At 39.1% G+C, this 25,336-nt stretch overlaps 1 pseudogene; it reads right to left on the bottom strand.

The window, feature by feature from the left end:
- Positions 1 to 840: 840 nt before the first annotated feature.
- LOC108708884 lies at positions 841 to 24,440 on the bottom strand (annotated as a pseudogene).
- Positions 24,441 to 25,336: the final 896 nt, after the last annotated feature.

Raw genomic sequence — 25,336 nt, 5'->3', positions numbered from 1 at the left:
ATCACATGCGTTTCATCGCATGGCGACGTGTCGGCTCGAGCCGCACCGTGGAGTTCCTCCATTATACTCAATGGGTTTTAGGGATTTAAGAGATTTTATTATTGTTAAAAAAAATCTCCAAGATTTTAACACTGTAGGTTTGTTTCCATGTGATCAAGGTGTAGAAAATCAATACAACACATCTTTTTTTAAATATTACTATTTTTATTAACTATTTTACATGGAAAGCTGTCCTGCCAACATGCCTTATGTTACCTAGAACATCCTTTGTCCTTTTCACATGATTCATCTCAAGTGATCTTGGTTCATTCAGCCCCACTTCTATATCTAAATTATTAATACCATCATTATCACTGGCGTAACAACTGAGAAAGCAGACCCTGCGAGATGCCTGGGAGTACAAGGGGCCCGGTGGGGGCCTGCTTCCTCAGCAGTATGTGCAACCAGCAGGGACCATTTCAAGGGATGGTTCTGGCAATCCGGATCGGTACAGGTCTTATGCTTTTTTTACCCTGAGTGCCTTTACTAATAAAAACAGTAGCGGACTGAGGGGGTGGGGGTTCAAGCGACTGCGCTCCACTTACGTGCCCTGTGTGACCAATGGAAGGCAGGGAAAAGGTCACCTGTATAAGTTGAACTGTCCAGGACTCTGCAGTCAAGCAGGATGGATGGTCATTCCCTACTCTACTCTGCAGATTTCCCCCCTCCTCCCTCCCCTACAAGACTATCAGCATAGAAAAAATCCACTATAGTTCTGGGGTATTTATACATGGAATTACCACTGTACCAGCCTTCTAGGAGTTCTGGGATATTTATACAAGAAATTGCCACTGTGCCATCCTTCTATGAGTTCAGAGGGTAGTTATACATGTAGTTAAATGAACGAAAATGATGCGGATCGCATCGGAGCTCACCCGGTAATGCTGTGTCTTCCCAGCCGCTGCCTATGCGAGACGCCAGCTACTCCATGCCGGTAATCAATGCAGAACAAACGATACTCTCGCATACTAGGCGCTGATCCAGGACACCATGTGAGGATACCAGCGTTCGTGTTAAATTGTCGGCTTTATTGAAACAAACACACAAGGGGGAATCTAGTGGTAGGTATGCTGGGCTGACTTACGCGTTTCTTGCCGGGTCTCCCAGCACTTCCTCAGAGTCAGTAAAAATCATGTGACTCAAGATTTAAATAGCAAATGTGACTGACATCAGTGCTTAAAATACAGGTGAGTTATACATGGAATTGCCACTGTACCAGCCTTCTAGGAGTTCTGGGATATTTATATAAGAAATTGCCACTGTGCCATCCTTCTAGGAGTTCAGAGGGTATTTATACATGCAATTGCCACTGTACCAGCCTTCTAGGAGTTCTGGGGATATTATACATGAAATTCTCCCACTATTGTGCAGCGGACCCTGGCATCCGAAGTTACGCCACTGATCATTATAAAGCTTGATGTTCATTATTGTCCTCTGGCTTCTTGATCGGCCTCAATGGCCTCAAACAATGACTTGAAATTACCAGCTCCGAAACCCTTAAAGATAAACATTTTATTTGTTTTAAAAATACTTTTTTTTTGATTATGAAAAGTGCTGTAGAGTGGTGGCACAGGGAATACTTTTTTGACAGCTCAAAAGTGCTCAGTTTGAGGCCAGTATACGATTTCATTTTGTACATTAAAGGTTTTGTTCACCTTTGAGATAACTTTTAGTATGATGTATGAGAGTGATATTCTGACATCATTTGCAATTTGTTTTCATTTGTTATTATTGATTTTTGTGTTATTTAGCTCTTTATTCAGCAGCTTGTCAATTTGCATTTTAAGCAATCTGGTAACTAGGGCCCACATTACCCTAGTGACCATGCATTGTTTTGAATAAGAGACTGGAATATGATTAGGAGAGACCTGAATAGAAGGGTCAGTAATAAAAAGTAACAAATACAATACATTTGTAGCCTTACTGAGCATTTGTTTTTTAGAAGGGGAGAGCGGTGCCCTTTTGAAAGCTGAAAAGAATCAGATAAAACTGATTAACTATAAAAAATATATAATGAAAACCAATTGAAAAGATGCCTAGAATTGGCTGTTCTATAACATAATATAAAGGGAAGGCGACAGGAAAGTGATTTTAAAAAGTCTGTTTCTGATGAGCAGTCTGAATACCTTAAAGGTGAACCACCCCTTTTAACGGTAAAAGGTAAAAATGGAAAGTGATTTTAAAAAGTCTGTTTCCGATGAGCAGTCTGAATACAAATCAACTGAGAAAAGTGTTTGGAAGGTGAACAACCCCTTTAATAATAAGTTACTGAAAGGAGCCAAGAATTAAATAGTGGGTCTGACTCGGTGCTGTTTCTGCAGACGTTTCATTCCTTTGATCCAGGGCAGGAACTAACGTACGATTGGACTTTCCCATCTCCCGACCTGCCACTAACCATTCAGATCAAAGTCTTACCATTCAGATCAAATAAAGTAGTTAAACAGATCAGCCGATGTTCTACCTCTGACAGCAATCGTACGAAAGTTATGTCCGAAAAATGTCGGGACACTCCACACACAGTCCGAAAATTGTATGAATCCTCGATTCGTACGATCGTATCTTTGCATCTATGGCCATCTTAAAGGGCATGTAAAGGCAAAAAAATAATGAAAAAGAAACCTATCTCCAATTTACTTTAATTAAAAAATATGTACCGTTTTTATAAGAAACCTGAAAAATACAGCATTTCTAGCCTTATGCTATTTTAAGGTGGTCATACACTGAGAGATCCGCTCGTTTGGCGATGTTGCCAAACGAGCGGATCTCTCCCCGATATGCCCACCTTGAGGTGGGCAATATTGGGCTGATCCGATCGTGGGCCCTAGGATCCTTAAGAATAGTAATGGACGGTCGGATTGCGGGACCGCATCAACGAATAGATGCGGCCGCAATCCGGCTGGATTTTTCGTCCCATCCGATCGAGATCTGCCCGACTTTCGGCCAGATCTCGATCGGTGAAGCCCGTCGGGGGGCCCCATACATGGGCCAATAAGCTGCCGCCACAGCTTTTATCGGCCCGTGTATGGCCACCTTTAGACTTTACATGCCCTTTAAGGTTGCCACTTATTTAACATATTGACACGTTTATCTCATATACCTGTGTCAGTTGAACGTGTTGTACTAAACACCTGTTCTGAGCTTTAAAGTCACACCATGAATGGGAAAAAGTTAGAGTTCATCATTTGATAAATACACTTCTAAAAAATCCCATAGGGATGAATAGAAGGTGAATTTGTTTTTCTATGGTGAGCTCTAGTCTCACATTTTCATAATTCAGTCCACTTACATTTCTAACTGAACTGTTAACGTTCCTTGGTTTGAAAACAAGTGGCAGTCATTTTATTGTCACCAAATCACACAGAGTAGGATGCAATACAATAATTCTACTGAACTTGGACAAAATAACTTACAAAGTGATTGTATCAATCTCTGAATTACCTCCAGGAAAAGGGTGGGCCAGTCCTGCGTTGGTTTGGTGAAGATCTGGAGGAGGTAGCCCTTACCGCCGTAATCAACCAGGATTTTTAGTTCCTACAAGTAATGCATACACATATATATCAAGAATATTCATAACATCTTGAAGGTACAATTTTCCAATTTGAAACTAATATTTACCTGTAAAACATTGAGATCATTGAGGTTTTCAGTTTTTTCCTCAGTTCTTCATAATAAGCATCAGGCGCAGAAAAAAAACTCTATGCCACAAGATTTCAGATTTTTCAACTGTTAGACACAAACACTGCCAAACTTGGAATTTGTTCAATGATATATAAGTTTATTTATGGATTGAACCTGGAAGGTCTTTTTGATATAAACTGACATTACGGACACTAAGAGCTTTTCTGTAACTGTAGAATTGTTGGGCTAGGCTGTTAAAATACTACAGCAATGTCCCGTAACCAATTACTGAGCACAGGGGTGGAGTTATACATTTAAATATGCTGTTGAGGTGCATTGTGGATAACACTGGAAAAATGGAAGAAGCTCAGAACGTGTGAATAAAGTCTTTGGGGTTAAAGGGTGGTTCACCTTCAGGTTAAGCTTTAGGGCATAGACAGACGAGAAGATTCGGGGAGATTAGTCGCCCGGCGACAAATCGTCTCTTCTTTGGGCGACTAATCTTCCCAAACTGCCTCCCCACCAGCTAGAATCTAAATCGCCGGCGGGATGGCACTCGGAGCGATTCATTTTCCGAAGTCACCTGAAGTTTCCTAGTGAGGCAACTTCGGAAAATAAAGTGTTCAGAGTGCCATCCCGCCGGAAATTTAGTTTCTAGCCGGAGGAGAGGAAGTTCAGGGAGATTAGTCGCCCAAAGAAGAAATGATTTGTCGTGGGCGACTAAATCTCCCCGAATCTTCTCCTCTGTCTATGCCCATAGTATGTTATAGAATGGCCGATGCAACTTTTATTATTGTGTTAATTTTTTATTTGTCCGTTATTTGCTTTCCTCTTTTAACTCCAGCTTTCAAATGGGGATCACTGACTCCAGCTAAAAAGTTATTGCTCGGTGATGTACGATTTTATTGTTATTGTTTTTATTACTTTTTATTTCTTTTTATTACTGGTGGTTCTTTTTAAGCCTGTCTTTCTTTCAAACCACTGCTTGGTTGTACCTTAGCAACCAGATAGCGGCTGGAGCTGCTGCACAAAAAGTTAAATAATTCAAGCACCGCAAATAATAAAAAAAATCAAGACAAATTGCAGATTGTCTCCGAACAGCATTTTCGAACGAAAATCATCATCTTTCACTGATTCTAGTGCATAGGTTACCATATGCCGAAATGTACGCTATATTATTTGCAAGTCTACATATGATTGGTACCTGGCATATTGCCTGACAGTTTTTTGGAAGATTTTTTAAAATGTTTTATTATGATTACCAAGTGTTGTTTAGCCAGAGGCAACAGAAGCTACATTTGCCAAAACTAGCTGTATGGCAACTCTCAGCAATCCCCTAAGGATGCCATAAGGTATGCATTCACAGTTTAATGTCTATAGGACTTGAAACAGATGCTCAAAACAGCCATTGTGCTTTTATGTTCTGTTTAAGTAAGAGGATTCTAGTTCTCTTTTTAAAACATAAAAGAGGCAAAAGAGTTAAGGAAGATGAGTGATCCTATTTCTGAAAGACTTAAAGCTACAATGCCATCAGAATGCAAGGACACAAATAGACTTATGAATTCAGGAATTAATCTCTTCTGTGGCTGCAGCTTTTTGAATGGAACATCAATCACTTTTCAAGACCTAATTAACTAAACATATATTATTTTTAGGCACAACAAAGACCTTCCCTTAAAAAAAAAATCTAAACAAGCTACATTTGTATTTATTATAAATATTAAATAGGAGACATGAGAATCAGATGTATGCAAAAGGCATAAGGGTTTATTTTGCCTTTGCATGGATACAAATAAGAAGTGCTTCTTAAAAAAATATATAATGCTGTGGAGGTTTGAGAATAAATATCTATATAAGCCAACTTGCACAGACTCGCCCAGCAGGGAGATCAAAACCTCCGCGACCGTGGAACCTGCCCTAACCCCTGGCTGCTCTGCCTTTGTACCTAGCTGTCTGCATTACTCACTGCTTTAATGATGTTGGAAGTGTTTAGAGCAATGTGCTGTACTCCAGCGCTGCCGTAATAATCAACATATTCCTCAAAATGGTAGAGAAGGACAGAATCAGACATTACTCATTATTTCGAGCACAGCATGTTCACATCTGCCTAGTGGGGTGTGATGCTTTACAATTATGTTTAAAAAAAGAACTTGCAGGGACCTTATCCCAACTGTGTAAACACCTGGCACTTAAGTATTGATTCTTATTAGGGATGCATCAAATCCAGGATTCGGTTTTTAATTCAGCCAGGATTCAGCCTTTTTCACCAGGTTCACCAGAAATCCTTCTGCCTGGCCGAACCGATTCTGAATCCTAATTTGCATATGCAAATTAGGGGCAGGAGGGTAGTCACGTGACTTTTTGTCACAAAACAAGGAAATGCAAAATGTTTCCCCCTTCCCACCACTAATTTGCATATGTAAATTAGGATTTGGTTCGGTATTCGGCCAAATCTTTCGCGAAGGATTCAGGGTTCGGCCGAATCCAAAATTCGGTGCATCCCTAATTCTTATTGTCTGATTTATATTATTTGCAGCCCTGTTTGTTAGATAAATACTTAGGGGGTTATTCATTAAAGTCAGAATGGCAAAAATGTGAAAAATTAAAGTTTTTTTTTTTACTATAAAATTTTCGATTTTTTCAGGATTTATTATACCCCGAGGATGGAAACAGCCTGAATCTGAAAATCCGGGCATCTCAGACCTGCCGAGGTTGATTATAAGTCAATGGGAGAGGTCCCTATCCTATTTGGAAGTTTTTGTGGTCTGATCTTTTTTTTTTTATATCCATCATTGAATACAATTTATAATTTTGCCATAAAAGCATTCACCTGATGCTTTTTCATTACCTTTCTTGCCCCCATGGTTCTCTATGAGGGGGCTGCCATATTTGTGTAGCAGTAGTTGGTTAACATTAGAATCTCTAACTGACAGGTTGAGAAGGGACAGTCAGGTTGGCAAAACAGTCAGGTTTAGGAACTTCAACTATCAGCAAAAAATGATCAACGTGACCTATAGGTAACTGTTAGGGGCATATTTATCAAGGGTCAAATTTTGAATTGAAAAAACGTTGAAATTCAAAAAGACCAACCAAAATTAAGTCTAAAGTTTTTTTTGGTTGAATAGGTCCGTTTTCGATCGAATAGGTCCGTATTCAGGCGAATCGTATGAATCGAAGGAATAGCGTATTCGATCGAATTCGATTCAAAGTTTTCCCCCCAAAAAAACTTTGATTTTTCAAAGTCCACCAATTGACTCCAAATAGGCTCTAGGAGGTCCCCCATAGGCTAAAACAGCAATTCGGCAGGTTTTAGATGGCAAATGGTCAAAGTCGAATTTTTAAAGAGACAGTACACATTGAATCAAATTTGGACTATTCCCTATTCGAAGTACACAAAAAATTGCTCGAAATTCAAATTTTTTCCATTCGAAATTTCACCTCGACCTTTGATAAATCTGTCAAGTAATATATTTTGTCAAGTTGTTTAGAGTTCCGCTGTTTCATTAGGGTTTACACCCCTTTAAACCAAGCTAAGTGTGCCATTAAAATGTATATATCCTTCCCTGTCAGTTGGAGAACATGTCTTCAAAGCCTCCACTGTTATTAGTCATAGGCTGCACAAACAGGTTCATATAGGACTGCTAGAAGCTTGTGCCAGGAAGTGACTGCGGTTACATGATATCACTTGTATCTCAACATCTAAGGGCCTTTTTATCAAGCTGTGTAAAATGACTAATGGCGGAAAAACGGTGTAAAAAGTGGTGTAAAATAAACGGCATATTTATCAAGCTGTGTATTTTAATAATGCCTAATTTTACACTGAGCATTGTGCTTCCTAGTCGTGGTAATTATACCGTTAAATCATCGTTTGCTATTATGCCACCCAGTCTCTGTAATTGACACCATTATTTTACATCAATTCAGATGTGTAAGAACTCAATCAATTTCAATGGGAAAAATTCAGGCAGCAAGAAAATGACAGTGTTATGAAGCGTGTGATAAATGTAGTAAGAAGGAATGCTGACGGCAGCTTTTATTTTATAATCAATATAAGAGCAATGTACAGCATGATGCCTGCCATTCAGACAATTATATGTGGTGTATTTAATCACTGTTTTTTGCACAGTGTATACTGTTTGCAGGTATGGGATCCGCTATCCAAAAAACTCAGTATTACAGGAAGGCCATCTCCATACCTCCCAACATTTTGGAAATAAAAAGAGGGACAAAAAAGTTGCAGCGTGTAGCGTTTGCAAAATTTTTCACCACTCCCATTTTTGTGGCCACCCCCCTAATTACCATGTTCATTTTACAAAATTTCACAGGTTATAAAACTTTAAACATATTTCTGTGTTTTTTTTGAATTGCCCTTTAAGCTGTGAGTTTAACTTTTCCCAAGGGACCAGTTATCTTATATTGTTACAATTACCTATTTGCTTATCTAGATACATTTGAATTGTTACAAATGTATCTAATCTTCTGTTGTGGCTGTTCTGGGCCAATTAAGTTAGAAACTTTGTTTCTTTTTCTGGCTGTTCAGTGCAGAGAAAAATGGGACTTTCCAGTACAAATGAGGGACTGCAGGTTGAGCTATCAAAGAGGGACTGTCCCTCTAAAAACAGGACAGTTGGGAGGTATGCGGATCTCCCATAGACTCTATTTTAAGCAAATTATTCTTGTTATGATTTCTTTTTCTCTGTATTTTAATAAAATAGTACATTGTACTTGATCTTAACTAAGATAAATTAATCTTTACTGGAGGCAAAAAAATATTTATTTTATTTTTAAATTCTTTTTTTTTAGTATACTTAAAGTATGGAGATCCAAATTATGGAAAGATCCCTTCTCTGGAAACCCCTGTAGATCAATGGCATGCATAGGCAGGAGCCAAATGGGCCAGACTTCCCGTGGCCCCGGGGCCTCCTGAACCTTTGAGCTCCCAGGTAAGCCGTGGCAGATACGTGCTAGCGGGGTAGGAGGGGGGCTCATGTAAGTAGTGGGGCATTGGGGGCCCAGGGGGGTGTCAGCCCCAGTCCAACTGTGTATATGGGTACCTGAATTCTCAGAATTTTTAAATATTATCTTTAAAAATAGCCCCTTTATTAGAGCTCCCTATTGATGTTCACTGGTCCCTGTCCATGTTTCAAATGAGGGGTGGGCGTGTCCTAATGGTCCCTGCCAGAAGCACAGTAGGAGGGGGACAGCCAATCACAGCCCTCCAGTCACACAAGCAAATATAGGCTTCAGTTCCCTATCAGGTCCTGTTAACTGCTGATTGGTTCCTGTCCTTACAGTGCAGTGAGCTGAGTGCCACCGGCTCCCCAGTACAGCCTGGGAATTCAGGGAGCAGGAAGTGGAAGGGAGGGATTATTAGGATTTATATTTCAATTTTCAATAAATCAGCCTCAACACTACTTTTTAAAGCACAATTCTTCTATATCTAAATGAGTATAACTCACTGGTACGTTCTTATTTTTTACACAAAATGTCTCCTTTAATGTGTGCATGATTTTCTGGTAGACTTAAGGTATGAAGATTCAAATATAGGAAAGATCCATTATCCGGAAAGCACCAGGTCCTGAGCATTCTGGATAACAGGTCCCACACCTGTACTTTATTTCCTGTGTCATTGTGAATGTGTAATTATATTGATATATTGCTTCTAAAAATACCTTCATTGCATCTGATATAAAAGTTAGTCACTGATTTCCCTTGTCAGTCCTGCTAATACAGTAGGAAACGACTTGAGCTTGTTTATATTTAAAATATAAATATATTCTCATTGATGTTGAAGTTACTATAATACTAATGCGGATGTTGATATTGGATTATTATTGTTCTTATTGCATATATCTTTATTGTCTGTAGCAACATTATTTGCTACTGTTGCTGTAACTTATCAATATAATTCTAAGTTTTATGTAAATAATATTACTAATTTCACTATAATACACCTTTCTTTTTGAAATGTTTAAAAATTATCTTTGAAAAATCCAATAAAAACTATTGAAACAAAAATATAAAAATATTCTATTTTTTATTGGATTTTGAACATGCTTTACATGTGAGATATATATATAAACTTGGAACCTTTGTGTGGTCTCGTTTTATCGCTTTTGAACCAGGTTGTATTCCAAAAGACAAGTGAGAACATTCTATTTCTTAAATTTATTAGTCTCTTGATCGTTCCTAATACACTGTAATGGAATCATGTACAGACATATCTTTGTGGTTTACCACTTGGCATGCTTCTAGTGTGATGAATAGGAAGGGCACAGGAAGCATAGCAGAATAATCACAGAAAAAGAAAGTGTCTTCCTCCTGGTGGGCTCAAACCATAGTGGTCCCTACTGTAATTTTCATCCACCATTTTTACTTCCCATTGTGTAACCATGAAAAACTAATGGTTATCAGAATGTATCCTATATATATCAAGTTCTCTGGTTTTACTTCCAATAAGGATTAATTAGATCTTAGTTTGGATCAAGTACAAGCTACTGTTTTACTATTGCAGAGAAAATGGGTTTCCAGATAAATGATCTCATACCTGTATTATCCATATAAATTTGTGTTTTTGGTCTCAATATCCTCCTGCCACACAAGATCACATAACCCCTTAAAGGGCATGTAAAGTCTAAAATTGAACAAGGCTAGAAATGCTGTATTTTGAATACTAAATATAAACATGAACTTACTGCACCACAAGCCTAATCAAACAAATAATTTATGCTTTCAAAGTTGGCTACTGGGGGTCACCGTCTTGTAACTTAGTTAAACATCTTTGCAAGATTAAGACTGTGCACATGCTCAGTGTGGTCTGGGCTGCTTAGGGATCGTTGTAAACAAAGCTTCTTGAGTTCTGCATGGCTGGGAAGTAAGGCGGGGGCTCCCCCTGCTGTTCATAAGTATGATTGTTTCCCTGCTCAGCAGTTAGGGACCATCTGAGAATTCCTATCCACAGCAGTAAATGAAGGGAGAATTTCACTGCATACAGTCAGGTTTCTTATAAAAACAGTACATATTTTTTTATTAAAGTATAATGGAGATAGGTTTCTTTTTCATTAAAGAAAGAAAAATGGGATTTTATTTTTTTGACCGGATGCCCGAGGCAACCCAGCCAGCCAGTCATGCCACGTCCTAACCCATGGCGCATGCAAACAGGCACATGTGCAAGTAGGCCCAATATGTAATGCATATTTTTTGATTGTATCAACAACTTGTTGCAGTGCTGTACAGATAGTAACGACAGAGACACACGCTCAGATTCGGGGAGATTAGTCACCCGGCGACAAATCTCCTTTTCTTCGAGGCGACTAATCTCACCAAACTGCCTCCAACTGGCTAGAATGGCAATCGAAGCTGGGATAGCACTCGGAGCGCTTTGTTTTCCGAAGCCGCCCGAAGTTTCCTCCTGAGGCAACTTCAGGCGACTTCGTAAGATGAAGCGCACCGATTTCCAGCCCAACGGCAATTTACATTCTAGCTGGCGGGAGGCAGTTCAGGAAGATTAGTCGCCCTGAAGAAGAGGAGATTTGTTGCCGGACGACTAATCTCCCCGAATCTGACCGTATGTCTCTGCCCTAAGAGGTGAAAAATAGACAGGTATAATAAAGAAAAAAAAGAAAGAGGTCTCCTGTTCTTGTCAAAAACATGTAATTGGTAGCATTTCTTTTATTATTTCCTCACTGAACTGTTGGGTGAAACAAATTAAACAATATCAAGCAAAGATTGCCTTCTAGAAACTATGAATGAACTATGAATGTTTGGTGGCTGAATAAAAAGGGATATTCCCGACTGCATTAATCAGCGTGTGTGTGGATCCGTTTCTTATACACATTGGCTTCTAGAAACTATAACATAGGACCTGTGTGCATCAATGCAGCTGATAGAACCCGGTAACATTCCTGTGCCCTAACCCTGACAAACCCCTTTTATTTCTATAAGTTCTGATTGGAGCAAGGCAAGGGCAGCATCATTACTCTGCTCTCTGTACTAAAAGAGACACATTTCAATACTTTTGGACAAAGTGAATAGAATATTTATGTGTAATGTGAGCCTAAGACTTAAGGGGCAAGTCAACCCCAAAAAAAAAATGTATGTATTGTATCAACAGTCTGAGCCATAAGGGCAGAGAATAGTGAGGGACAAACACTGTTTTCAATAGCAATATACAAAATATACAAAATACACAAATAACATAAAAACCATTTAAAAATAGTAGTGAATGTATATTGCAAAGTTGCTTAGAATTATGCTTTCTTTTCATTAGGCAAACAATTATTTTCAGGTTGACATTCCCTTTAAAGGGGACCCGTCACCCAATTTTTTTTTTTAAATTTTATAACATTAGTCAAGCAAAAATGAACTTTAATTACACAATATAAATTATTTGAGTCTTGTTTCCTTCAATCTGGGAATTCATAATTATAGCAAACAGGCAGGAGCCATTTTGTGGACACTGTTATTAAGACAAGCCTTGTGTCATCTCAGAATCTTGTTTGTGCACCAGAATGTCCATCCCCATGCCCTGGCTACACAATAAAACGGTAAAGAGAACGGGGTAATGTGTGGAGAGCAGTGATATCTAGGAAGTGCTGAATGGAAAGTGAAAGTAATTGTCTGCCTAAGGCAGACAATATTTGATTGACAGCTGATATTTTGAATGCTTTAATACAAAATTTAAATTGGATTTCATGTTTAATTTGAAAAGGACTTTTATCATACAGATTTTTGTGTCTGGGTGACAGGTCCACTTTAAGATAAATTAGCTAGTTGCTCTCTGGCATTGTATTCCTCCAGTGTCACCAATCGGCACCCTAAATCCAGAACCCAAGCTAAGCTCCCTGGTCTCGGCTCTCACTTCTGCCTATAACCGCCACCTTTCACCTAGGGGAGGAGCCCTCAGCTAATTCGATGCCGCCAGGTCTTATTTGAGAGAGGAGCAAAGCTAACGGTTCTGGACGGGCAAAGGGACACGATCGTCTCACCAGGATACTGGAATGGAAGAACACCTCAGGAGGGCAGGCCAGACAACACAGCGTGGAACAGGCAGGCCGGACCAGCACAAGCAGATTAGAATAGTCAGACAGGCCAGAATCAGGATTGGAGAGCGTAGAATAGTCGGAGGACAGGCAAAGGTCAGATTGGAGAGTTTGGAGTTAAACAGGCAGGCTATGGTCAGGAATCAAGATAACAGAGTAGTCAGGCAGGCAGAGGTCAGGACCGGAGAGATCAGAGAAGTCATGAAGGCAGACAAGGTCAAACACAGAATATCAATCAGGATCCACGAGGAATAAACACCCAGGAACTTGCTAATAGAACCTAACAACGGGTAGTGCTTTGAAAACTGAATTCCCCTTTTAAACTTTTGAATTTCGCGGCAATGCGCGATGACGAAATCACACCGGCACATAAACCCGGAAGTGCACCGGCGCGTGCGTCATAAGGGAGCCTGCACCAGAAGGGACAGGACGCATGCGGCGGGCGTCCTCACTGAAGGCATGGCAGGCGCCCCCCGACACCACTGGACCACCAGGGTAAGCGCAAGTTATTACATCCAGCTGGAGCTGATCTCCTGGCATTTTCCTGACTATAGGTTATACATCTCCATCTGCCATACAGCCATATAGAGTATATTGTTGTTGGGAGTACACTATTTAAAGTAATCTACTGTACAGCGCTGCAAAATATGTTTGCACTATATGAATACATGCAGGGCCAGATCTCCTCTTTTGCAACCCCTATGCCACCTAAGTCCTAGTGCCTGCTCACCCGTGCACACCCAAATTAGTGCCTGCTGGCGAACGCGGTAACATCCCTTCCCAACGAGCTGCGGGCACACGAGCGCCAGAGGCTCCCGATGCCACTGTAGATGTGGCTGGGCGGAATGCTGCCCCTCAAATTTTGCCGCCCTAGGCCTCGCCACAAATCCAGGCCTGAATACATGTTAATGATAATAACATACAAGTGAATGGTAGGAGCTATAGTCCAGTCACACCTGGCAGTGATATCAACTGTGTACACAAGTGACTCACACAACTATCTCACAACTGTGAATGTTACAGGGTAACGTAATGCAGTCCAGCTGCAGGACTGGATATTCCTGTTAAAGGAACAGTAACAACAGAAAATAAAAGTGTTTACAAAGAATGACAATATAATGTAGCGTTGCCCTGCACTGGTAAAACCGTTGTGTTTGCTTCAGAAACACTACTATAATTTATATAAACAAGCTGCTGTGTAGCCATGGGGCAGCCATTCAAGCACAAGATACACAGTAGATAACTTTTTATTCATAATTATAGATACTTGTAGATAATTTTATTTCCATGGTATCAGCAGTCAAAAACTGCCAGTATCATACCAGTACACCCTACTATGCAGGTGCAAGGTAGACAGAATTTCAGAAGCTTATACAGGAAGGTTCTCTTGACAATTCTCAGCTCTGGTTTATCTCTCAGTGGGACATGGTATTTTTACAATAATTAAATTTTTTTCACCTAGGAATTTATTCATAGGCTCTATGCATGGTTTTTAGGATTACACAATTTAATTTGCTGCTGGAATATCCAGGAATATCACCTTTTAATTTAAAGGATATTCCCACTGATATTTTCAGTATTTTAGGAGAGATTCCTTTGGTTTCTTTTTATATACATGTGACAAATTCAGCGTCAGACCAATCTCAATTGATTCAGTGCCCCTTGTAGTCCTCCAGTACATATATAATATGCAATATATTGAGCACAGAAAGTGCCTTTGTTCTAAAGTACCAAAGAGTAGTGATTGGCGAATCTGTGAAAATTACGAAACGCATTGAAGTCAATGGGCGTCAAAATAATTTTGACCCGAGCGGCGATTTTTATACATGTGACTATTTTGTAAAAATGCATTATAGTCAATGGGTGTCCAAATAATTTGGACACTCGACAATTTTTTTCTGACGTGGTCGGGTTTTTCCGCAGCAGTTTTGCGAATTTATTCGCTGGTGGCGAAACGCTGTTTTACAGAATTGGGTGCAAATACTTATGAAATGTAGACTTTTCAGTTATTTATAAACAATTTAAAAATATAGGAAGATTTTATTTCCACTTTGATTTTATGGACTTTTTTTCGTCTGGATCAGTAACATAAAATCCCACTTAAATCCATTTTTACTTGGAATTTGTAAGACATCAAAATGTGGAAATTTTATGAGGGTAAATACATATGCCAGACTGTATATATAGCATTAAATTATATGGGGCTAAACACAAAGCCAGTCCTGTATTCCTTAACCGGCTGTTTGAATTTTGACTGTAGAGTCTAATTTAATGTCTTCAAAGAACACGGTAACATCAAGATAAGTTATCTCAAGGGCGTTCATTTTAGTCGTAAAAAAAAGAGATTCCAGTAGTTGAATCTCTTTATGAACTATAAGATACCACACCTCCTGTGCTTCCCTATGGAATGCATTGGCCAAAAAAAACTTGACAATACTATTTAGCATCTAATAATATTTAAAAAAATGTTTAGTAATACGTGCAAAATATTTGGGGTTTCTATACTTAGTGAGTCATTTATTTGCAGCATTCAGCATGAGAGCCAGAGACTGGACATGTCTGATATAAATTTTGGCATATTTGCAGTTTCCTGAAGTTTTCTACTTGAGTAAGCAAATAAATCACACCAAAACACAGATGTCTTACCCAACATGCACCTGCTGTTTGTAGAACTAGAGGCTTGCAGGTCCAGGCATATACATAGGAGCGCAGCTGCAGATAGGAGAGCTTTGCTACTGGAGCCTTACAATAGACTTAGCTTAATGTTCAAGTGTCACTTAAAAATGTTATGAAAGAAGCTGTATTTGTTTTCAGATCTGCTACATACCACTCTCTATCAGTAACTGGCTGGTTCCCAACAATGTGGTCAATGAAACTGAGGCTGCCTGGTGGCCTGTAGAAACAAACAGTCTATTTGACACAGCAGAACTACAAATACAAGTGAACATATCCAGTGGTGTAGCTAGATGTTACTGGGCCCCGCAGCAAATTAATTTTATTTTAATTGGTACATATCCAGAGGTTGTCCTGTTTTACCAATATATATTGAAACTGCTCATTAATTAGGGCCTCATGGGCCCCCTTTACCTCTTGGGCCCCCCTGCAGGAACAGGGTCTGCTTCCTCTGTAGTTACACCGCTGAACATATCCTCTAATGTGTGCTTCTAAAACTCATATAGTTCTTCATGAATGGATGAGTGGCTAGAAATCTCAAGGAGTATATCCCCTGGCATTCTCCCTTGTTTTACCCTAGTTGGACAACATTTAGTGCAGCCAGAGTCCCAGTCGACTGCTACAACCCCCTTAGAGGGACCAGTCCTACAGCACTGGTAATCAATGTTCCAACTGATACTTTCCTATAACATAACATGAAGCAAAGCCTACGATACCATTTACACTGTACACACTAAGCACACCCATCTACCTTTACTGCAGGGTGACTCTTTGTACAGTTGCAGCAGTGGGTAAGGGAACGGTGAAATCTGGGGAAGCAGAAGGTGTTTGTTCTGATTTTGGCCCTCTGCTGTCTCACTATGTTAAAGGAGATGGTTTGATTCTACACAGAAGTGCCCATTGGAGGGCCTCTCCCTCCAATGGGAATCTGTAATTGGTATCTGCTGTAGGTAAGTGGGTACAGAGATGGCCAGAATTTCATTTTATTAACATTAAATAACATGGAGTAGTCTTTCTCTACACCACTTCTGTAACCAACTTTAACAGCTCTTGTGTTTACCCAAAATCTCATCCATAATGGCCTTCAGACTGGATACTATCAGTTTATAACAAGGTTACACATATGTAGAAACCGTAAAGGGATTTGGTCATGATTTTTATGATGTCTTTTTCATTTCACTGCAAATAATTCACTCTACAATATAAAATGGCATTCCTGAACCAGCAAGTGTATTTTTTTAGTTGTAATATTGGTGTGTAGGCGTCATCTCAGGTCATTTTGCCTGGTCATGTGCTTTCAGAAAGAGCCAGGACTTCAGGATGGAACTGCTTTCTGGCAGGCTGTTGTTTCTCCTACTCAATGTAGGAGGGAATCCAGTGGGACCTGGATTTTACTATTGAGTGCCTCAGTTATTTAGATTTACCAGGCAGCTGTTATCTTGTGTTAGGGAGCTGCTATCTGGTTACCTTCCCATTGTCCTGTTGTTAGGCTGCTGGGGGGAGGAGGTGATATCACTTTAACTTGCAGTACAGCAGTAAAGAGTGATTGAAGTTTATCAGAGCACAAGTCACATGACTGCGAGCAGCTGGAAAACTGACAATATGTCTAGCCCCATGTCAGATTTCAAAATTAAATATAAAAAAAATCTGTTCGTAATTTCTCCAAAAACGGATGCCGGCGTCCAAAAAACCGAGACACTGGCGCCGTTTTGCGAATTTCGCAGGAAATTCACAAATTTTGCGGCAAAGCTAAACGCCCCAAATTCGCCCATCAATAATTCTGTGTTTTCCAAGCATTCTAGGGCCACATTGGTTGAACTAATATAACTAGTTTCTGATAGGAGTGAACTACTTCACACTTTGCATCATTGGTGACACAGTGATTGGCTGCAAAACAAGATATTGTAGTAAAATTCAATTTATCTCAGTTAGTGAGTGAGTTTCTACATTGTTCTCTACATTGTCACTAAAAAGGAAATCTGTCATGTGGTGTTGTGTAAAAATATTACTTTCTAAACAATGTTTATACAGATATAGGATCTGTTATCCAGAATGATTGGGACCTGGAGTTTTTCCGATAAGGGTTCATAAGGGATGTCCATACCTTAAAGGGGTGGTTCACTTTTAGTATGTTATGGAATGGCTAATTCTAAGCAACTTTTCAATTGGTCTTCATTATTTTATTTTTTTTGCTTTTGAATCAATTGCCTTCTTCTTCTGACTCGTTGCAGCTCTCAAAAACATTCATATTCATATTCCAGTCTCTTATTCAAATCATTGCATGGTTGCTATGGGAATTTGGATCTTAGCAATTAGATTGCTGAACTTGCAAACGGCAATGCTCCTGATTAAAAAGTTAAATAAATAATAATAAAAAAATTAAAACCAATTGCAAATTGTCTCAGCATATCACTCTCTACATCATGCTAAAATTTAACTCAAAGGTAAACAACCCCTTTAAGTATGCTAAAATTAATTTAAACATTAAACAAACCCAATAGGGTTTCAATATGGATTCGTTTAAACTTAGTTTCCATTAAGTACAAGCTACTGTTTTATTATTACAGAGAAAGTGAAAATACTTTTTAAACATTCGAATTATTAGCTTTCAAATAAACTCTATGGATGATGACCTTCCCATAATTCAGAGCTTTCTGGATAACGAGTTCTGGATCCCATATCTAGTATATCTGATTTTTAACAAAATGAATTCACAGGTTAGAAATGTTTTTTTTTTTTTTTAAATTTAGTTCATGCATGTTTATTAGACATGGGGGCCTCCATGATTCTCAGGTTTTACCGAAAGCAGCCCTTCAGGAGACTAACTAATGGTGTAGGTTCTGGGTGCCAACAATAACCCCCTTTATTTTCCCTTTAGGCTTAATAAGATTAATTCAGTTGATCTGTTGAAGAGCTGCAATGATTCAGAGACAGTTCATACCGACTGCCAAGCTTTGGATCTGTTTAGGTGCCTGCAGGGACTTACACAATGCTGTGAATCGCTGATCAGAAAGTCCACCCATAATGTGAATAACTGTCAGGGAGGCGTCCATTTGTATTAAACATACATTTAATAAAATATACACAGGTGCTCAATTAATAATTTTTTTCTGTTAAAATGCATATAATTAGATATATACCTTGATGTTGTAAAAATATTTATATAAAATATAAAATCGGTACATGACAGATCCCCTTTAAGGCTTTATTAATCAAAACGGCTGCTGTCACACCTAAACTGCTGTCGGATTGGCTGCTTCACACTCTATAATATTCTTTCCATGTTCTTGAATGTAAAATCAGATGTGAGTTCCCTCAGGGACACTATGGGGTTATTTACTAAACGCCGAATGCCAAAATCACGAAAAATTTGTGAATATTTTTTATATAAAATCGGAGTTTTAAAGAAATCACGAATTTTTCAGAATTTATTAAACCCCAAGGATGGGAAAAGTCAGAATCTGAAAATCCGGCATCTCAGACCCGTCGAGGTTGCGTATAAGTCACTGCGAGCAGTCCCAATGATTTTTTGATGTGCGCTGGGTTTTTGGCAATACCCCAAAGTTTTCGGGCAAAATTCTGAGTTTTCGGGTGAAAAATCTGAAAAAATTGTGAAGATCGGATGAAAAATCTAAAAAAATCAGATTTTTCCCAATTTTTCTGATTTTTTCCTGAAAACAAAATTTTTGGGAAAGTGTATTAATAAATAAGCCCAAAAAAACCTGTGCGGATTTGGTCAGAGTTTTTCAGAAAATATTGGAATAAATTCGGACTTTGATAAATAACCCCCTAAGCTTTTGTACCCATAGTCTTGCCTTGAGTATGGAAACTCCACAGGTGTGTTGTGTCTACTGCACCAATTATAACATAATAACATATCAATAGTGATGGGCAAATAAATTCGCCTGGTGTGAATTCCAGGCGAATTTCCATTCGTTTTTGTGAAATTTTCAAGAAATTTTGCACGTCCGAAATGTCGCTTGCGTCAAAATCGCCGCACGTCAACACTGTTCAGACACTTTAATGCTGGCATCAAAATTGACGCGGGCATCAATTTTCGAGTTTCGCTAATTTTTTTTCGCATTTTTCGCCGTTTAGCAAATCTTTCGGCGAAGTGAAACGGGTGAAATTCACCCATCACTACATATCAATACTCAGCATGATTTCAAAGCCAGAAAATTGTTTTGCAGGAACAAAGACACCCATTGACTGCAACTTTTCAACAGTTTTGCAAATTATTCAGCAAAACGAAACAGGCCAATTTCATTGATCACTATTGATCATGCTGAAAGTTAATCTGGAGAGATGAACTGTCCCTTTAAAGGGGTGGTTCACCTTTCAGATAACTTTTAGTATGATGTAGAGCAGGGTCCCCAACCTTTTTTACCCGTGAGCCACATTCAAATGTAAAAAGAGTTGGGGAGCAACACAAGCATGAATAAATCCCTTTGGAGACCAAATAAGGACTGTGATAGGCTATTTTGTAGCCCCTATGTGGATTGGCAGCTACAGGAGGCTCTGATTGGCACTATACTTTGTTTTTATGCAATTAAGAATTCAAAAATACGCACCGGTTTAAGGATATTGAGAGCAACATCCAAGGGGTTGGAGAGCATCATGTTGCTCATGAGCTACTGGTTGGGGATCACTGAGATCACTGATCATAGAGAGTGATATTCTGAGACAATTTGTAATTGGTTTTCATTTTTATTATTTAAGGTTTTTGCGTTATTTGGCTTTTTATTCAGCAGCTCTTCAGTTTGCATTTTAAGCAATCTGATAGCTAGGGTCCCAATTACCCTAGCAACCATGCACTGATTTGAATAAGAGACTAGAAAAGGTATAGGAGAAGTCTGAATAGAAAGATGAGTAATAAAAAGTAGCAATAACAATTAATGTGTAGCCTTACAGACCATTTGCTTTTTAGAAGTGGTCAGCGACACCCATTTGAAAGCTGCAAAGAGTCAGAAGAAAAAGCCAAAAAACTATAAAACTATATAAAAAAAAAACGAATGGAAACCAATTGAAAAGTTGCGTAGAATTGGCCATTCTATATCATACTAAAAGTTCCATTAAAGGTGAACCGCCCCTTTTAAGCACAGCATGAGTCTCATGTTTGGTCCTATTATTAAGCTGGCCATACAATTTTCTGTACGTGTATGGCAGCCCACAGGGCCCGGCTGATGTCCATGTACTAAAGATGTTGGTTGGTTTAGGGATCAGGCTTGTTGGGAAAACTTACCTGCTGATGTTCCATGTCTGTCAGGGGCAGATTTATCAAGGGTCGAATTTTGAAGTAATGGGAGTTTTTTTTGAACTCTCATAACTTTGAAATTCGAATTAAAAAAGACCAATCGAAATCTATCAAAAAATCAAAATTTTTATTTTTGGGCGAATAGGTCCGTTTTTGATCTAATTCAAATCGTATGAATCGAAATAACAGCACATTCGATCTAATTCAATTCAAAGTTTTTCCAAAAAAGTCCACAAATTGACTCCAACTAGGTTCTAGAAGGTCCCCTATAGGCTAAACCGGCTATTCAGCAGGTTTTAGATGGTGAATGGTCGAAGTCCATGATAAATTTTGATAATCGAATTTTTCTATTTTTTTCAAATTCAAATCGAATTTTGACTATTTCCCTAGTCGAAGAACACAAAAATGAGCTTGAAATTCGATTTTTTTTTTAATTGTAATTTTTACTTGGATAATTCTGCCCCTAATTGTATGGTTTATTGGCATATGAGAAAGTAAGGAGGAGTCACACTTCTTAACTTCCTCCTGGTCTAATTGTTCATCTGTCAGAACAGACAGAACAATAGAAATGCACCCTTAGGGGGTTATTTATCAAAGTCCGGATTTATCTCAATATTTTCTGAAAAAAACTCAGACCAAATCCGCACAGGTTTTTTTGGACTTATTTATTAATACACTTTCCTGAAAATTTTGTTTGCGGGAACAAATCATGAAAAATCCGGTTTTCACGTTTTTTTTCTGATTTTTCAACCGATTTTCATGATTTTTTGGGGATTTTTCACCCGAAAGCTCAGAATTTTGCCCAAAAACTTCAGGGTATTGACAAAAACCCAGCGCACATCAAACAATCATTGGGACTTCTCCCATTGTCTTATATGCAACCTCGACAGGTCTGAGATGCCGGATTTTCAGATTCAGACTTTTCTTCCTCGGGGTTTAATAAATTCCGAATAATTCGTGATTTTTTTAAAAGTCAGATTTTATCACATAAATCAGAAATTTTTCGGAAGTTTAGTAAATAACCCCCTTACTGTGTATGGCCTTCTTGTACACTGTCTGTCTGATCTGCTGTGCCCACCTTTAAACTAAAGAAGCTCTATTTCCCGGAGTCTTCTTACTATGTAGATTTCAGTTCTTCATAACACATATCAATAAATGGTCTCCAAAAACACATAGGGGCTGATTCACTAAGGGTCGAATATCGAGGGTTAATTAACCCTCGATATTCGACTAGGAATTGAAATCCTTCGACTTCGAATATGGAAGTCGAAGGATTTAGCGCAAATACTGCGATCGTACGATCGAAGGATTATTCCTTCGATCGAACGGTTAAATCCTTCGAATCGAACGTTTCGAAGGATTTTAATCCAACGATCGAAGGAATATCCTTCGATCAAAAAAACTTAGGAAAGCCTATGGGGACCTTCCCCATAGGCTAACATTGACTTCGGTAGCTTTTAGCTGCCGAAGTAGGGGGTCGAAGTTTTTTTTTAAATAGACAGTACTTCGACTATCAAATGGTCGAATAGTCGAACGATTTTTACTTTGAATCCTTCGATTCGAAGTCGTAGTCGTAGTCGAAGGTCGAAGTAGCCCATTCGATGGTCGAAGTAGCCCAAAAAATAGTTCGAAATTCGAAGTTTTTTTACTTCGAATCCTTCACTCGAATTTAGTGAATCGGCCCCATAATGTATAGCTCTTAGTGGTATAAAATTAAATATTTTGCCATTTGTTAGGTCGGGCAGTTTTTTTTTCCTGAAAACTGGAACTTTAAGATCTAGACTCATCATTGTGTCTCTGTAATTAGATGTGGAACTTACAGTTTAGGTAACAGAGGATCTTTGTACAGTGGCTCTTTATAACCTGCTAGGAAGACACCCTGATATGGCCCCAGGTATTCCACCAGAGTATATGTAGTATCACCGTACTGGAAAGACAAAGTGAAATAGTAGCAGATATTCAACAACAGCTTCTTGTTCTGTCATAACCACTAGAAAGAATTTGCTGCAGGCTAAAACCTCAGGAAGTGAAATGAAATTCCCCCTCCCAGTCATTGTCAGAAGGGAAAACCAGCTCATCAGAGAGAAGAGCGACATCAAAGAAAGAGAGTTTAATCGCTGGACAAAAAAGGGCCTCTGGGAATAAGGAGAACAAACAGCAGCTTTCAGTAATCTCCAGTGTCAGAACAGAAGTAATAACTCAATTAACCCTATCCCCCTATAATGGGAGAGCTGGAACTTACAGTTTGTAGGACGGTATAATTCACCTTTCCACCTTCATCTTCCTCAATCCAAGGCTCTCTCACAATAACAGCGCCCGCTCTTTGGCTTTCACATAGAGGGTGCCTTTAGCATAACAACCCTATTGGAAAAAGCTCAGTAATGTGCAAGAGATGTGGAAATGCACAAATATTTCTATGTTTCTCCCCGTTGTCATTAATTTATATAGCGACAGCAAGTTATGCAGCGCTATATATTAATTTATAACAATCACGGGACTTACAATAATTTAACAAACAATAAAAATTGGATCAGAGGGCCCAGCTTGCATGTTCCTGGTATCATACCAATATGTCAACCATTTTTTTTTACACTACAAGTTCATCCCTAATATGCTCATATCTTAAAGAGGTAGTTCACAAAACATATCGGTTTTAAATTGTGTGCCACAAATAATTCTTTTTTGTGTGCTTTGTTTTTATTTATTTTTTTACTTTTTTGTGAAATTTATTTCCCTCCTACTTATGTTTCCTAGTACTAGCTCTGTACATTGTTGACCCTCTAAAACTGTTTTTCTGATTATTTGCTGCCACAGAATCAGGATCGTCAGCTGCGTGGGTCTGCCTAAACCCACTGGTTGGGTGGAAATTGCCAAACTCCAAAAAAATGCATCTGACTGCTCATGACGTCCCTGAAATCTACCCAACCTCCTCTGTAACCAGTGTCGGACTGGGACACTAGGGGCCCACCCAAAACCTTAGACCAGGGGCCCACTCTCAGTACTACTATTGTCCCTCTCCTCACTCAACCTTTATTCTACTTCTTTACATACTAAAATCCATTATTCCTTCTATTTAGCTTCTTTGTTTTCATAGAAATAGGGAATGGCCATGACAGCATTAGGACTCACTGACACCTGGGCCCACCGGCAGTTTTCCTGGTGTCCTGGTGGGTAGTGATGGGCGAATTTGTCCAGTTTCACTTCACCAAGAAATTGGTGAAATTCGCAAAACAGCGAAAAATGTGCAAAACACAAATTTTGATGCCCTTGTCAATTTTGATGTGGCATCAATTTTAGACACCGGCATTAAAGTCAATGGGTATCTGAAGGATTTGATGCAAACGACTTTTCGGACGCGCGTCCAAATTTACGTCTTGTGTCCAAATTCGCACCTAACAAATTTATTCGCCCATCACTATTGGTGGAAAGTCTGACATTGCTTGTAACTCAGATACCAGAGAGTCTGCCTGTGGGGGGCACGGTTCTTAAATCCCTTCTCAACTTCCAGCTTTTGGATTTTGAATTCTGCAAGAAGTAGTGGGATTTAGAGGTAAGCACTGCGTATGATGATTTAGCCAGTGATCCTGGCCCCTCTGCCACCCAACGCTCAACATTTTGGTGCTGGATTAGGTCCAGGATGCTATCTAGAGGGTGCAATTTTGCTCTCTGCGCTAGAAAAGTGGAATTTCTGCATCTCTAGTTTTTTAAGGTAACAGTGAACAGGCCTAGTAGCTGCTGGGGTCCTATGAGTATATAGAGTCCTAGCTGTAATATTTCATTCTATGTGTGAGAAACAAATTACCTGTTTGAACCATGGTCTGGGGTATGAGTTGTCCCTTATCCTTTTGCTGTAGGGCCCAGTAACATCTAATCACGCCTGGGAAAATAATAAAAGGGTTAATGCACATTCATTATGTGTCTGTCTTGTGGGTAGAAGGTCTCGGTATCTCTATAAGATCCCAAATCCATATTTGAAGACGTGTCAAACCTTCATATTTTATTAAACCAAACCAAGGTACAGGTACTCATCCCAGAAATATGAAAATCAGATGCCATCTGCTGGTTAAAGAACTGACGTGCAATCATTTTTGGTTCTGAGCACTGCCCAGGTGAACCCACTCTTGCGACCGTATCCAAAACTCCAGACTTTAAAGCTACTTGGTCAGTACAATTCAGATCCATTACATGTTGAAAGCAAAAGTACTTTTTACAAAACACTACATGCCTTAGATAAGTGTGCTCTGAATGAGAGTAAATCTGAAGCCCTAACAGTTTACTTGGTGAAACAAAGGCTGTAGTGATTTAATCAACACTCGCTCACATCAATACTCAATTTGGTGTTTTCTGCTGGCACAGTTGCTACATATGTTTTCTATATGCTGCTGTTGTCTTGGACCTCTAATTTTTATAATCCAACCAACTACAGAATCATAGGTCATACGCGGGGTGTTATTGAGTCTCTGGAGAATGTCATGGCCATTCAACATGGCAGCTCCAACCTGCCTTTTCTAGCCTGTCTGTGTACATAATTAACTTAAAGCTCTGGGTCACTGGACTACAACTCCCAACATGTATTATCCCTTGATCTTGATCACTTCTGGGAGCTGTAGTCTTGCAGCATCTGGGGATCCATGGTTAGAAAGTCATGGTTCAATTCTGTAAGTTGCACACTTCATTTAACACATACACATATATATTTACACATATACTC

This window comes from Xenopus laevis, chromosome 2S (genome assembly GCF_017654675.1).
Source record: "Xenopus laevis strain J_2021 chromosome 2S, Xenopus_laevis_v10.1, whole genome shotgun sequence".
NCBI classification, from domain to species: Eukaryota; Metazoa; Chordata; class Amphibia; order Anura; family Pipidae; genus Xenopus; species Xenopus laevis.
The sequence above is the reverse complement of the archived record's forward strand: the minus strand, read 5'-3'. Positions and strand labels throughout refer to the sequence as shown.